Consider the following 13,762-nt stretch of genomic DNA (forward strand, 5'->3'; position numbering starts at 1 on the left):
CTGTACTTCATTAAAAGCCCTCGCGGGGCGGATTCGCGCCCGGCCGCGTTACACACAGGCGCTTCCAGCCTCTCCTCGCCCCCGTTCCGCGCACGGCCGCCGCCAGCCCCGCTCCGGCAGCCGCGCCGCCCCGGGGCCGCGCCCGGCTCCGGCTCCGAACCCATCCCATCCCAGCGCGGCGCGGCGGGCAGGCGGCGCTCTGCGGCCGGGCTGTGCGGGGCTCCGGGGCGGCGCGCTCCGCTCTTCCTCCTCCTCCTCATCCTCCTCCTCCTCCGCGGCGGCGGCGGCGCCGGGCAGATGCGGCGGATCGCGGGGCGGCTGTGGCCCGCAGCGGGCTCCCGTCCCCCCGCCGCCCCGATGGACGGCAGCGGGGGCAGCAGCAGCAGCAGCCGCGCGTAGCTCGGTGAGTGCCGGTGCGTCCCCTCCGCGCCCTGCCCGCAGCGCTGCCGCAGCCGCGGGTGCCGCTCCTCTGCCGCGCTCCTTCTCTCCGACCAAAAATCACCCTCGGCCCGGCGCCCCACGCGTGCTGGCGGCGGGGCCCGGCCGGCGGCGGCGCCGGGGCTGGGCTGCGGGGACCGGCTCTGCCACCTGCTCCCCGCTGCGGCTCCGGCCCCGGCTCCGGCCCCGGCTCCCCTCGGGGCTGCGGGAGCGCCGCCGGTGCTGCCTGCCGCCGGACGGGGCTTGGGGAGCGCTCCCCGCTCCTGCCGCGCCAGCGTCCTGCCCTCCTCTATCGGGAGTCCCGGGCTGGGGGTGCAGTTGGGCTCCCGAGCATTTGTTTCCGGGTAGGACTTTACCGCTATCAATTTTGGAGTTATTTTGTTTCAGTGAATTTGATTTAAATTGACCCAGCGGCTGTGAGAAGCTGAGAGGAGAATGTCAGTTTGAGGATGGTTTTCTTTACCTTACATTTAAAGATCTCTCCCTGTGTTTCCGGTTATGATTTCTTTTTACAAAATAATTTTGTTGTGCTCTATTAACTCCTGGAGTTTAACAGTCCTCCAAGACAGACAGGCTTGTTGGAGGCTGAAATAATCAGCTCCAAGGCGCAGACAGTGCCCTTGGTCGTAACAGGTGCAGCGTGCATATTCTTATGAACAATGAAATGGTTTCAGCATTCAGGTTTATTTGTATGCTCTGCGTTTCTGTGACTCTGGAGAAATTGTCATGCTGTGTTATGTCAAAGATGTGCTTACGGCGTGAGCGTGTCCGCAGTACCCAATTAGCAGGGCAGGGGAGCAGCTGCACAGACCTCCTCAGCCCGTGGTGGCTTTGATGCCCGCGGCATTCCTGGTGACATCGCATAGCCTCGGGTGTTTTGGTGGCTGTTTGAGGACCCACACTGGGCACTGCTCCCTCTGGCACAGCATTAAACACTGGGAGATGACGAGGAAAAAGAGAAGTGCAGAGGAGGAACCATTTATGCTTTGATTGTATTCTCTAGACTTGATGGTCCCTGCCCATGTGTTGAGTAGGGTGGTGATGGCACATCATATGATGTTACTGAAACCTGAAATACTGACATTTGTATTACACAGGAGAAATTTCCTGGGCATGTATTTTCCAGATAAAAAGATAGTTATTGTTTTAGTGGCTTCCTGGGCTCTTTATTTAAGGCAAATGCCCAGAGTGACACCACAGTTGGGAACTGGCTTAAAAGGAGTCACTAAGGAGTTAGAGGTGTAGATCAGGAGGAAATTAGACTGGAATTTAATTATTGTTCTCAAACCAGTGTAGCTGAAAAGGTGTATCCAGCAGTCCTTGCCAGGTTCAGCTCTTGCTGTGGGATACCTGTGCTCTGTGCTGCAGCCAGTGGCACCTCATTCCTGGAGGTGTGTCTGCCCTTCTGAGCACTGAAAGATGCCCCTTGCTGCTGCCCTGTTTCCCAGGACTCTTTTAATCTCACTGTTTTTTTAGGGATGGGAGAAGAGGTGAGCTGCCTTTGAGGGATGGGGAGGATGACTTGGTACAGGAGTGAGGATGGGGAGTGCATTTCTTTGTTACACTCTGGCTCTTTGTGTACTTCAACGAAGAAGTGCTAGAGCAAAAGAAGAGTCAAGGCTCTAGCCAGGGGAAAGTGCTGGTAATGAAGTCCTGGGTGATATTAATGGAGGCTCTGAACAAAGCAAAGGCACCAGAGATGTCTGAGAGGTCTGAGCTTATTGTGAGAGACCCCTACACTGCACAGGCTTGGAGTTATGCCTTTGTAGCTTACCCCATCATAGGGAGACAGTGCTTCCTCCTCCAGGAAAGTGGTGAAAGAAAGTAATGAAGCTGTCATGTGGAGCTGTCAGCCCTCTCCAGAGGGCCTCCCCAGTGGTGGGGTCTGCCAGGTCATGCTGATAACTGCAACAGCAGTGAACTTTGTGTTGCTTTGTAGAGTCTGCAAACCTTGGGACAGCACAGTGTCTTGCAAAGGAGTTGGAGAAATGTAACCAGGATTCCTTGTGGTGTCTTAACTTCCCTTGGACTTCTTACAGCCTCACCCAACATTCTAATTCCATCCCTCACGGCAGGTGAAGGTAGGGATTTGTTCTGCCTCCTTTGAGTCAGGGCATTTTGTGTAGTTGTAATTCAGTCAAACAAGGAAGATAAACACCTTGTTAACCATTTGTAAGGTGTGACTAGTACAGCTCCCTCTGGTTTATTAAGGTAAAAGTGCTGTGTCCTGTTAAAATACAATGCACTTCTCAAAAAGCCTTTACTTAAGAAAATGGCTTTTTTATACCATCTAGTCAATTTCATATAATGATGTTTGGTTGAAAATATTTACAACATTTTAAAATCAAATTTTAGGACAGTAATCTTGAGGGGTTCTTTTAAAATCCTTAGAAATAATTAGCAGTCTTATTTAACTTCTTGGACAATTTATGCTGGTGAGAGAGTGCTTTGTCCGTTTCACATCGCTGGCAAAACGTGATGTTGCTGTGAGTAAGCTGGATAATGTTTATGGCTCTGCCACAGCAGTGAAGCTCTGCATAGTGGCCCTTTGGTTGCCTGAGGCTTTTCTTACTATACATGCTTGTTTAGCAGGGTTTGAAAATCATCTCTGGGAGCCAGCTATATGTTTATGCTGCAGATGCTCGTCTGGCCAGGGCTGTGTCCAGGCTGCAGCTGTGGCCGTAGCTGGAAGTGCTCTGCTCTGCAGGAGTGTCTGACTGCCTGGAGCTCGCTGCATCCTGACGCTGCAGGTCCCTGCTCTCGCTCTGCCGAGCTCACCCGCACCAGAGGAGCTCCAGCCTCTCTCCACAGACCTGATCCATCTGCAGGAAAGGGCTCAGGATGAGCAGGTCAGGGTGGGGTTGGTGCAGGAGCAGAGACTCCTGGACACTCTGATTTGGCAGACTGGTAAGCCATTAGCTAGCCCAGGAGTTTAGCAGGATGTAAACTGAGTTTGATGCTTCAGAGAGTGAGGATGTGAGAGCAGCATGTGCTGAAAATGAACAAGGCTTTAAGGGGGTTCCATTCCTTTTCCTCAGTATTGTTCCCTTCTGATACAGTTATAAGATGCTTTCTAGGTGTTGCTGAAGGCATATGGAACTTCTGAGGACTGGGTGGCAGTGCCTGTCCTCTGAGGAAAGCCTCTTCTACAGTAGACAGTTAATAAATGAATGCATTCTTTTGTGACTATAAATTCCTAGTCATAAGTTCAAATCTGTGTGGTGAATTTCTTAATTAATTTCATTTATTCTGTTTTCTGATTTCCTTGCTCAAGGACTGCTCTGTGTGTGTAAGAATAGTAGGTCACATGCTCTGGGATGCTTCTTTCAAATATCACCATGCTGGTTATTTTAGAAAGGTTTTGTCTAACCTAACTCATTCTGGACACTTTTCCCACCTGCAGGTTTCCTGAGGGATGCAAAAGCTTAGCAGGTGTATACTGAAGGCTTTTCCTTTGCTGGCCAAATGTTTGCTCATGTCCTAAATATAACTTCTGGGAATTTGTGTTTGTTTTGGAGCTGGGGAGCACTTTTCTCTTTTACTCTCTTTATAGATTCAGAGAATTTAAGCATATGATTAACATTAAACATGTGAATATTCTCCGCGGACTCATTTTTTGGATCAAAGGCAGAGTGCTCAGTCTGTTGAGAGGATGGAGCCCACAACCACTAAATGCAGGGAGCTGATCTGCTGCTGTGCTTGTCTGAAAGAAGTATATGATATGAGTGCTTTGGATTTATGTCTGTCTGTGCCCCAAATCCCTCTGCTAACTGCTGTCTTGATGTTGCTTATCTACAAAGTGCTTACAAGCATTAACAAACCTTTGTGGTGCTGCTGAGATGTGCTGTTATCCCCCTTTTCCATAAGGTGATGCTGAGAGAGTTTGGTGATCTCCTGAGACCACTGTGGGTTATGGACAAAGCTGGGCATTGAACGAGGGGCTGTGAATTCCCAGCCTGGAAGGGGCAGCAGCACAGCTCTCTGGCAGTACTGGCTGCAACATTGCCATCTCTCACGCTGCCAGAATGCTTCCCAGATTTCCATCCTGACACAGAAGCTTCTCATATCATCTGCTGGATCAGGCTGCAATGCAAAATTCAGCCTGTCTGCAGGAGTGAGCAGTGGCCTGTTAAGGGAAGGAATCTCAGAGTGAATTGTGTCCGTGCTGGCTCTCAGCCTTGCTGGATGCTACAGGCAGAGCTGATGCGTCAAGAATCCTCTAATCTGAGCTTAGAGAAAAGGGAATTTTTCCATCTTCTCTAAGTACAGTGATTCTTGATTTCTTGCTGATTTAAAAACACTCGTAGTGCCTCTACCAAGCAGGGAGCCCGAGTCCATGTGTATAAATATAGAAACACTAGGTGTGTGTGCCTATGAGCTGGCAAATGAATCAGTTTCCAAATCTGAACTTGGCATGGTGTCACTTTTGGCTCCAAGGTGGTTGTTTTTAGTCTTCCTAGTTTTATTGTGCTTCACTTGATTAAATTAGAAGAATTTCTTGAAAGAGAATGGGCAAAATTCAAACATGGAAGCACATGCTTTGCACCGTGCTTGTGCAGAGGTGAGAGGCCAGTGTCTGCCTCCCTCCCTTGCCCCTGGTCCATGAGTCCCTCCTGGACCACTGCAGGATTCCAGGACACTGGGAAACTCTGGTGGCCAGGCAGGCTTAGGCTGGGTCCAGAAATAAGGCAGTGCTGTGACAAAGGCAAGGTTCTGTGTTTGTTGAATATTTCCTTTAGGAAATGCAATTCATCAAAATCCAGTGCTCTGCAATATAAGTCTGGTGACAAACTTGCACTAATTCTCAAGTTTTCCACAAGACAGCAATCTGCTGTACCTGCACACACAAACATGTGAGGGACAGACAAGCCCTAATTGGGAATTTATTACCTTTATGTGCTGGGTGAATGAGCCATCCTGAGCTTTTGCATATATATAATGGCATCTTTTCTTCTTTCCTTTTATCTTCTGTAGAGAACCTGTGTTCTTCTGAACTAATGTTCCCTTCCATAAATGACCCAATCAGCCTTCATCACTGCTTGTTAGATCAGAAACTTATTAGTTAATAGCAGTGCTGTTCTTCCTTTTAGTCCCTTCTACAGCTAAGCTCATGGCATTTACAGACAGACTTGTTAGTCATTAATATTCTTTGTATTCTTCATCTTTGGCTTCAGAAGAGAAGGCCTTTCATCTTTTGCCTTGCTTTGTTTTTTAGAAGAAGCCCAGTTTGACTGGAGGAAAAAAGAAACCAAAAAAACATTTCTCTACTGCTTTCTTACAAGCTTCCAAGCAGTCTCCCCTGCTGACTTTGTACTTTTGCAGTAGACAAACATTGACTTTGTTTTCACAGAATATAGCTGATTTTTTTTTTCTAGTTTGCCTTTTTGGTTATGCCTCAGTAGCTTGACAGGACTGGATTAATTAGTCAATGACTGCATCTTTTACTGAAATTCTCATTCTTTATTCAAATTTTCCATCAGGTTTATTATACCTGAAATCAAGCTGGTGTAGAAAGCACGTGTCTAAAATTGTGAAATTAGTAAAATTGTGAAGGGTTTCCCTAGTTTGGAGACTAAAAGATTACTCAGATTGATCTGTGGGTTCTTGTTCTTTTCTTTAAAAGAAACCCAAATGCTGATACCCAGAAATGTGTTTTAAGTCTGTGCAGTGGGGGTGACATGAGCGTGGACAGGTAGGATAGCAAATTGTGTTTCTCAGATGGGGAAGGCTTTCTTAACATCACTAAATTCTCACTACTTGCAAGTGGTCAAATCCTTTGCTAATCTGCAGTGCTAACTAAAATGAAAATACAGAGAACAGCATTTGTTGTCTGTGATCACATGAAATCTCACACCTCATTTCTGAAGAGCAGGATCAAAAGACAAAAAACTTGGTGCCTGAGCTATGTGTTTTGTTCTTGAGGTTTGTTAAACGCTTTTTTTGAGTATGCCAGTAGTTCATATCCATTCTGCTCAGGTTTCCTCACTCCCAGCTCTGATGCGGTGCACATCACAGTGTGATCATTAAGTGTGATTACTGCATTTTTGACCTATTTAAAAGTGTCTGGCTGTGAAATTCCAAAGATTCTAATTTAAGCTATAAAACAGATTATTAATGTGCCGCCGCTTACACATTTCATGGCTCATTTCCTGATTACAGCAGTTCTGAACGTGTACGTGTAGGCTGTTCCAATGCATGTGTATAAACATCCTACACCATGTTCAGCCTGGTCACCTGGCTCAGGGATCATGTTCCACAGCTTAAAAACAAATAGAAGAGGAAGCCACAAGTGCAGGAAGTTGGGATGTTCCACATTGGTGCTGTTGAAAGGCCTGATGCTTTCTGCAGGGCTGGAGCTCAGCACAGGGTGTAGGAAGGGGGATCATGCAGGGGTATGGAAGCTGGGCAGGAATGTCTTCAGACAGTCCCCTGCTGTGCCCTGTGGACTGGAGAAGGTCCCTGAAAGCATCAGGGATCCGTGGCTGTCCCTGGAGTGCTGCCAGGAGACTTCAGCTGTACTGAAACTGGAACACAGACAAGATGCTGAGTGTAGTCAGTGGATCTGCAGAGAGCAAAGATGACTCTTGAGATCTGCAGTCTTTTCCATCACTTCATTCAAATCTGTCAGCTTGTTCATGGAACTGAAGCTCTGCAGACCCCCCCTATTTGGGCGCAGAAAGAATTTGGGGTTATGGTTATGTGGGTCACTTATGATTCACCATTAGGATGAGCCAGCATGGAATAATTCACCAGGGTTTCAGGTGCAACTGCAAACAGAGGGTCCCATAGAGAAATTCAGGTAGGAAGACCAGGAGCAGGTGAAAGTGTTGTAGAAAATATCCTGTGAGGCACTTCCATGCTGCTACATTGAGTCTTCTCCTGCTGAGGGCATAAAGGAAAGCTTGTGTTGCTGTGTTTTGTAGGATTAATTACGTGCTGAAAACTGCACCTGGAGATTTCTCTCTGGGCTGGGAACATGTGTAAAGCTAGGTGTGTGACTGGCTGAGTTTGGTGCTTTGTTCCAGAAGGGCTGGACCTGGTTCTACGTGAGCTGCCAGATATGGATATCTCCTGTGTGTGAGATTAGCAGTGATTTTGTACAAGTTTCAGATGCAGGATGAAAGCAAGGTCTGGAGCAGGTGTGATGCTCTGTATCAGGGTGGAATTTGTGCTTCTGCTCCTGGCATGTGCACGCACTAAACAGCATTTCAGTGTTATTGCTTCAGAACTTTATGAAGACAGAGTTGCTGCCATTTGTTCCTCAGTTGCTGGAACTGATTTGGATCCTTTGGATCCTTCTGTCTTTCTCCCAACTGGAAGGTTGGTAGCAGGGCTGGCTGAGCCCTGGTGGAAGGTATAATTGTACAGTGTACACAGCTGGGAGAGCAGCAGCTTGTCGTTTGCAGTTGTCTTATTTCTTAATGTGGTGTAGTAAATTATAAATGTACACAAACACCTACGGAGTGTTTCATTCATAAGCTGCCAGACTGCAGTGTGCTTTCTGAAAGTGCTGGTTTGGGGGTTGTTTTTGTTTTGTGAGATAATTTCATTATCTGATACCAGGCATTTCCTAAAAGTAAATGGATCACATGAGGACTCTGTGTCCATTAGTGATTGTGCTAATAAAAATTTGGGTGTTTTTTTTTTTATTTTTCGTTCCATAAAAGACCTTCTGTACCACAGCCTTTTTATGCTTTATGGCAGTTATTAGCTGTTACCAGGTCATTTTAGGAAGGTCATTATTTGCTGATGGGGGAGCTGTGGGGCTTAGAAGCATATGCCACAGCCTCCTGTAGGCCAACAGAAGTATTTGAAAGTATAGATTTGTTAGGAAAATGTGCAGGAGGGTTGTATAAGTATAAATAGGGATGGTTACTGGGAGTCCCTCTTGTGGCATTTCTCACATGCCTCTCCTCCGGGATGCAGCAGTGCTAACAGCGATCCCATTTGTGTATTAAAGCAAGGATCTTCTGAAGTGGAACCACAAATGACAGCAGAATTAGGATTAAAGGGCGGTCAGCACTGACAGCAAGCCCAACATAACATACAAGCCTGGCTGCAGTTGGGAGAATGTGCCCATCTAATAAGCAGCTTAACTTGGTGTATTACTGTGGAATAGAAAGAACCATGGAATATGTGATGTGAATAGTAGGCTGGATTTCCCTGTCACTTCGTATTTATGTTCCTGGAGCTGCCCTGGGTTCGCCAGGGTTACTTCTGAATTGCACCCCAGGGATTGAGTGGTGGATTTCCACTTCTCAACACCATTCTTTTTTATCTGGAAACTACTATAATTTCTTTGGTTTAGTCCTAGATTTGAAGTTTTCCTATCAGATAAAATGTGTGCTAAATATCTTAGCTGTAAAACTTAATTGGTCCAAATGTTTGAATTTTCTAGTTCAGCTGCTAACTGATACAACTTCATCTAACTCTGTTGAAGGAAAGGAGCATTGTTCCTTTCTCATTAATAACAGTTGAATCGGGCCATTAAAGGCCAATTCCAGGAGAAATATTAGCAAATGCTAAGGCTCGATCCACAGCTCTTTGCAGTCAATAAATCAGCAATTGCTGTCTACACAATAGCAGGTCTAGCAGGGTTTGAGTGTCTTTGAGATTGAGAGCCCTCGTCTTGAGTATTGCTTAAGTTTCCTGAAATCAGTTAAATTGAGATAAATTGAGATAAAGCCAGTGACTTCTTCATGTCTGTTGGAGTTGCTCAAAATTTATGTTCCTCACTGAGAACAGACTGTGCTCTGCTGTGGGTTGGGGAAGGTGGAAACTTTTTCCCTTGAACTGTAAATAGCCTGCTGCATATTTGTATTCTGAAGGTGTTCAACCAGCCACTGACACTGTATTTCCAAATTGCCTTAAATCACTTCCTGAAGGTTTCTGTTACAGGTATCCAGGTTTTACCTTTTGTAGGCTTTTACATGTGTGAAGTTTCCTTTTAAGATTGTTGTGTCTCCCTCCCCTCCCGTCAGGATTCTTCTTTACAGCCACATCTCAGGGGTGTGTTGAGGAAAGAAAAGCCTGTTGGTACCAGGCTGTGTGTTTGTGTGTTTCAGCAAAGACCACAGGAAACTGGAGGTTCTCTCCTGCACACCTTCCATCCTGATGTTCTGACAAGCCCCATTTAAAAGCTCTTATGGCAAGTGATTTTTATGAGCACGTGTGGAGGGGAATGTGCAAAGATGGTAGAGACTGGAAGAAGCATGACAACTGCTTTGTGTAAGCTGATCTGTGTCCGGAGGAACAAATGGTGCATTGAGATGACAAATGGAGCAGCAGAGGGGCAGCTGGGCACTTCCATAGCAGGGGCACCGCCAGGCAGCTCCATGGAAGGAGTTTGGAGTCGATAGAAACAATTTTCTATTAGCTTTGAGCTTTCTGATGAATTAATGATACAATTCGCATTGATTTAATTAAATCAGATTCCAAGGGCTTGATTTGCAGAGTTTTCTGGTAGTAGTTTTATAGCTCGGTGGACAAATAAATGGCCTTGATTTTCTTGCTGGCTGGGTGGGGTGTCTGGTGTTAATTACTGCATTTATCAAAGTGTCCTTTCATGCTGGAGACAGGCTGGTTTCCACTTGTGATAGCCAGAAACAGGGACAGTGAGATTCTGGGACTCTCCAGTGGCTGCTGTGTGATGATGGGTCAGAGCTCAGGAGTTAAGTGCTGGCACCCTAAAAGCCAGACTGGTCCCACGTGTTGTGCATCACTCATCCTCTGGGCCACACGGCGCCTTTGTCCTTCCTGGGGAGGGCAAACAAGCCCTGCACTGCTCCCTGCCCCAGCTACTGCTGCCACCAATTAAAGGCTCAGGAGTTAAGTGCTGGCAGACTGGTCCCACGTGTTGTGCATCGCTCATCCTCTGGGCCACATGGTGCCTTTGTCCTCCCTGGGGAGGGCAAACAAACCCTGCACTGCTCCCTGCCCCAGCTACTGCTGCCACCAATTAAAGCTCCAGTGCAAAGATTTGAGGTTTTGGTGCCATCCCAGCTTGGCTTTTCACCTGGTGAGACAGTGTGCAATATCACATTGCTCTAATTGGTTTTGGTTTCTCTCACGCGAGTTTGAATGAGCATTGGCTTTTGTCAGGAGATCAGGAAGGAATTAAAGCTTCATTCTACTTAATTGTTCCTCAACAGTTCAATCATGACAAAATTGCTCCACCCCAGCTAGTAAAATAACACTTAAGAAGACTTAATTAGAGTCAATATCTGAATTTTATGTATATGTATCTTTTTATTTCAACTAATTACTGTGTTGAGTAACAAGTTTAATAAGAGCAGCTTGTAAGATGAATGACAATAAAAACAGGGGAAGAAGAGAATGCATGGGCTTTTTCCTGTAACAGGACTGGAGGAATTTGTACCCATGGGTTAGACTTGCAAAGCCTCAACCCTCCCCTATTAGTATTTTTTTCTTAAAAACCAACATGCTGTCAGCACAAGTCACCACGTCTTGGAGAGGGTCGTTTACCTTTCATAAAATATAATAAAGGCCTGTATAAATACTCCCCATATGCTGCTGCTGGATTATATTAGTGAAATATGTCAGTGTTTGTGGCGTGTGCAGCCCCGTGTTTCATGGCACCGCTTGAAAAATGAAAGACATTCATGTGAGTTATTTGGGAGACAGTGACAAACCTATTTGGCCAAGCAGGGTCCTGAAGGGAGCCTTTCCAGGGTCCTGAAGGGAGCATTTCCAGGCTCCCAGCAGAGGCAGAGTGTGTGACCAAGCACTCCCAGCACTGGGGGAGCTTCACCCAAGTGCTGCTGGAGGATGGATGGCTGTGGGGCTTCCCAGTTTGCTGGGTCTTCCCAGTGTGACCTGTGAGACCAAGTTACAGGCACCAAGCAGATGGCCATGAGGATCTTTTCTGCCTGGCTTCCAGATATCTGAAGGCAGAGTGGTTGTTTTGTTTTCTTTTGGGTTGTTTTTTTTTGACAGTTTATGTGCTGTTGGGTCTCTACTATACCTTGGTATTTCTTAGCCATGTTTTACTGAGCTTCTTGGATAATCTGTGTGTTGTCAAGTTGTGCTGCAGAGCTCAGCAGACACAGCAGAATCCAAGGCTGTGGTCAACCTCTAAAGCAATGTAGATTTCCACCTGACAGTGCTGGCTGGAGCAGGTTGCACCTCTGGCTGTGGGGCTTCCCAGTTTGCTGGGTCTTCCCAGTGTGACCTGTGAGACCAAGTTACAGGCACCAAGCAGATGGCCATGAGGATCTTTTCTGCCTGGCTTCCAGATATCTGAAAGCAGGGTGGTTGTTTTGTTTTGTTTTGGGTTGGTTTTTTTTGACAGTTTATGTGCTGTTGGGTCTCTACTATACCTTGGTATTTCTTAGCCATGTTTTACTGAGCTTCTTGGATAATCTGTGTGTTGCCAAGTTGTGCTGCAGAGCTCAGCAGACACAGCAGAATCCAAGGCTGTGGTCAACCTCTAAAGCAATGTAGATTTCCACCTGACAGTGCTGGCTGGAGCAGGTTGCACCTCTGTACATCTGGTGCCCCGTTCTGCTGGGTGCAGATGTTTGCATTGGTGACCAGAGTTGGTTTGTTGTGCCAGAAGAGCAGGGGTGCTCAGGGACAAGCTGGGTTTGGGTTTGGGCAGCCAAGGAGAAGGTTACCCCAGCCACCCCTCCTGCTGAAGCTGTTGTGCTCTGCCTTCCCCATCCAATACAACAGGGACAACTGGTAGTAAAGAGCAAGCAAGAAGCAGCTTCTGACTGCATCTTCTTATGATTTTATCTAGTCTCTGAGCCTTCACTGTATTATCTCCTTAAATCTCTGTGCCTGACACTTTTTCTTTAGCACAGTTGAATGTATTAGTGTCCTGGGTTGTAAAAGAAAAGCGTGTGCTGCAGGCTTCCATAGGCTTCCTGGGAGGGCTTGGAGTAAATCTCCCAACGTGCAGCTGCCCGCTTCAATTCTCCCTTTTCATGCAGCTCTTTTTTTAGCAGTGAACTATTGCAAGGATAAGTTTCTATATGCAAATTTGAGATTAAACCTTTTGTGTTTCCAGCATTTTCTGTCTGAGTTGCTCAAAGAGTGGCTGCAGGTTCCCAGCTTTGGGCTCTGGCTGTGCAAATGCCCCAGCTGAGGGCAGGGAGTGTTGCTGCATTCCAGGCTCAGGTTCCTGGGACAGTGAGTGACAGGATTGATAAAACCCGGGGGTGGGTGATTTGTACTGCAGGCAGCAGCAGCACAAGGTGGGGGCTCTTTTGGTTAATGAATATTGAACTGCTCCTGTCTAACAGCAAGTTGTGTCGTGCTCTGCAAATGAGCATCTCTGCAAGAGGCTGAGCTGCAGGCAGGGGGGGCTGCTTGGGAATTCATTAATTCCTGTCTGGGTGATGAGTGTGCTCCAAACGGGGCTCTGCTGGTCACCCAACAGTTGGTGCCATGCAATATGACTTTTTCTCTTTTTCAGTTGTTCAGTTCTAATTATTTTCCTCTCAAAAATCTTTACTCAGGGTTGGATGCTTTTCTCTGGATGCTTTTCTCTAGCTGCCCACATTGCATTTTCTGCATGACAATGTCCTCAAAGAATTGATGTAATAAATTTGTGCACTCGGCAGTCCCTAAATTCAGCTCTATTTGTGGCAGGAGTTCCAAAGGGCAAATGCATCTCAGAAGCATTGTGATTGCTGCATGAAATGGTAATTGTAATGCATGGAAGATCAGCTGCTGATTTATTTTTATTAGTGCAGATGAAAATTACTATGATGTTTCAAGTAGGGCGTAAAATAATATCTTTCATCTTATTCCAGCAGGAATATTAACTTCACATTTTGTATTTCTTTTCTTTCCCAAACCACTGAAAATGCTTAGTATGTGATTTGAGTGTCTGTTCTATCATGTTTATAGGATGTAAAGGAAGGTTTCTCTTTTTTTTTCATGCTCATAATAGGAAAAGTGTATTTTGATTTGCTGTTTTTTATGTAGTATAGAAGTTCCAGCTCCTTTGATCAGAAAAGTCTCAGTTTTTAAGCAGAAATGTGCATTTATCCCCATAGACACATTTGGGGAATACTTTTCCAAACAGGTCACTGCAGGTGAATTCAATTTAAAATCCACCTGGAGTCAAACATTTGCCATCAGCAGGAGCACCTGGGCAGCCATGGCTTGTGAAAGGGACAGTTTCTGCTCTTGGTTTCCTACAGGTCAGAACCAATTTGTTCCTGGAGACTCCATAGATACACAAGTAGTTCCCTGGAAGGCTGACTGTAAACTGAGGCTCTGAGCAGTGTCTGTGTGCTGGAGTCTCCACTTGTGGAGTTTCCCAGCTGTCTTGGCAGGAGCTGCAGGGAGGATA

At 46.4% G+C, this 13,762-nt stretch overlaps 1 protein-coding gene across 1 annotated transcript in view; it reads left to right on the top strand.

Moving 5' to 3' along the window:
* The first annotated feature begins 280 nt into the window (after window positions 1-280).
* The window catches only part of RASGEF1C (RasGEF domain family member 1C), a 67,124-nt gene continuing 53,642 nt past the window's right edge, over window positions 281-13,762 (top strand). The window contains exon 1 of the mRNA XM_041397799.1: window positions 281-403. The gene's annotated coding sequence lies outside the window, so the exon portion shown is untranslated. The remainder of the gene's footprint in view (window positions 404-13,762) is intronic.

Source organism: Onychostruthus taczanowskii, unplaced genomic scaffold (assembly GCF_017590055.1).
Source record: "Onychostruthus taczanowskii isolate IOZ18803 unplaced genomic scaffold, ASM1759005v1 scaffold14, whole genome shotgun sequence".
In the NCBI taxonomy this organism is placed as follows: Eukaryota; Metazoa; Chordata; class Aves; order Passeriformes; family Passeridae; genus Onychostruthus; species Onychostruthus taczanowskii.